Here is a 2,234-nt window from a genome sequence, read left to right on the forward strand (position 1 = left end):
TACCTTCTGCACGTTCATCTATCTGTCTGTCTGTCTGTGTGTTTTCTTTTAGTATATATAGTTGTAATTGCCTCATTTCTCCTTCCTATCAAGAAACAACATTCTTGATTGACAGAAAATTATTTTAATCTAAATCTGCCATTTCAGAGATTCACAGTTAATGTTTAGCGGTCAATGTTTCCTAATACTGCCATCTAGTGGGAGCATTTACATAGTATCAGTATTTTTGATATTTTATGACACGGCGCGTGCGCGAACTCCACTTCCGTGACACTCTTGTCCAGGTTTCGTTTTCGTCGCAGTTTGAGGTAATTCTCTCTTAATGTACTTTATATGTCTGTTATCAGTTTGTCTTATTTGACCCTGTTGTTTTAAAGTTCTGTGACAGTTTGACATATCTCTAGCTCGAGTTTTGTGACGAAGCTGAAGTTCGTTTCCATTTAATTTTTCACTACCTTCCGCCGCATCTTTAATCGACTCAAGTTTAAAAACTACTACACCCAGACACTTCAAACCTGGACTAGATTATTCTCCTCTTCAAGCTGGATATTTAAAACCATGTTTGTGATTTGTGAAACTTTTTCTGATTTGTGAAACTTCAAAAAAGGGCAATTGTTGCCATTTTTTCCGGTCTCAATCACACAAGACCTGCTCTAATTCCAAAACACCTAGAATATTCAAACCTTTACTCGATTATTCTGCTCTAATAGCAGAATATTTAGAACCATGTTTGGGATTTGTGAAACTTTTGTCTGATTTGTAATAAAACTTCAATAAAGTTTGATTTTACAGCTTTTTTTGCATCTGGGTTGCACTAGAACTGCTCCAGCTCCAAAGCTACAACACCTAGACCCTTCAAACCTGCACTGGAGTATTCTGCTCTAATGGAAGAATATTTAAAACCATGTTTGTGATTTGTGAAACTTTTTCTGATTTGTGAAACTTCACTAAAGATCAGATTACTATTCACACTTCCATGCAGTTTTTTTTTCAAATTAAATTCTAATTCAAAACCTCTTTATTAATTCCAATGGGAAATTAAATGTTGGTGTAACTAATTAATTCTTCAAAGAGTTACTGTAGATGGTGATGGCTGTTGGAAGGAAAGATCTTTTGCAGCGGTCTGTTAAGTGAAGTTTCACAAATCAGAAAAAGGTTTCACAAATCACAGACATGGTTTTAAATATTCTTTTATTAGAGCAAAATACTCCAGTGCAGGTTTGAAGGGTCTAGGTGTTGTAGTTTGAGTCGATTAAAGATGCGGAAGGTAGTGAAAAATCAGGTGGAATCCCCCTTTAGCTATTGGAAACTAGAATTAGAAACCAACTTCAGCTTAGTAGTTTTGTGAAGTCCTCATGAATCTGTCTACACTTTAATACCTAGAAAATTGATCTCCCCCCACGGAAGTCTATGCATTTTTCCAATTCAGTTCCACAAACTTTTGTCATATTTCTTTTCAAAACATGAGGACAGAGGAAAAACCCTAAACCTTCAGGAGGATTAATTTTGTGTATTTATCTATGTTTTTCAATATTGCTTGTCTTTGCTCCGACATGTCAAACATTTTCGTTTCCGTTTTTTAAACAATTGGATGTTGACGTCACCAGCCGTTACCTCCTGTAATGTTATTACCGGTAATTATTTTAGCTTGCAGTGTTTGTTTTGTTAATTAAGGCAGTTTTTGTGTAGTAGAAGACAAAATAAGTAATCTGTATTTAAATACGAACAAACTGCTCATATTTTAAGTTTATTTAAAGTTAGCTTGCCCAGCTAGTATCTTAAATACTCCAGTCTAGCTAAAGATAAGTTAGTGCTAATTTCATGTCTTGTTCCCATCTAGAGAAAGTATTAATTCATGAAATTTTTTAGTAACAATAAATCCAATAGCACTAATACTACTTTATTCCAATATAAGGTAAGTAAGAAACATAATGTACCTTATTAAGTTAGCAGTACTGTTTTTGGTTTAAGTTTTCTGAAAGGCTAAGAGAAAAAGCCCAGTTTCAAAACGTTAATGGCCCCAAAATTTTAACCTGACTCAGAAACAGGATTGTTTAATTTTCTGTTTGCAACATTTACTTTTCTATATAATATTTTATTGCATATTGAATTAAAAGTACATCAATTAACAAACAACTTGGTATTAATTTCTTTCTCTCCATTATTATTTGACGGGGTGTACATAAGGCTGACACAACAGCATAATAAACATGACCTAGCACTTGTCATGAATA

At 33.8% G+C, this 2,234-nt stretch overlaps 1 long non-coding RNA gene across 1 annotated transcript in view; it reads left to right on the forward strand.

Moving 5' to 3' along the window:
• Positions 1 to 273: 273 nt before the first annotated feature.
• The window catches only part of LOC106951191 (uncharacterized), a 6,966-nt gene continuing 5,005 nt past the window's right edge, over positions 274 to 2,234 (forward strand). Inside the window, exon 1 of the long non-coding RNA XR_001425767.1 lies at positions 274 to 308. This is a non-coding gene — a long non-coding RNA (uncharacterized LOC106951191). The remainder of the gene's footprint in view (positions 309 to 2,234) is intronic.

Source organism: Poecilia latipinna, unplaced genomic scaffold (assembly GCF_001443285.1).
Source record: "Poecilia latipinna isolate Pla-1442-1.1 unplaced genomic scaffold, P_latipinna-1.0 Scaffold445, whole genome shotgun sequence".
Taxonomy (NCBI): domain Eukaryota; kingdom Metazoa; phylum Chordata; class Actinopteri; order Cyprinodontiformes; family Poeciliidae; genus Poecilia; species Poecilia latipinna.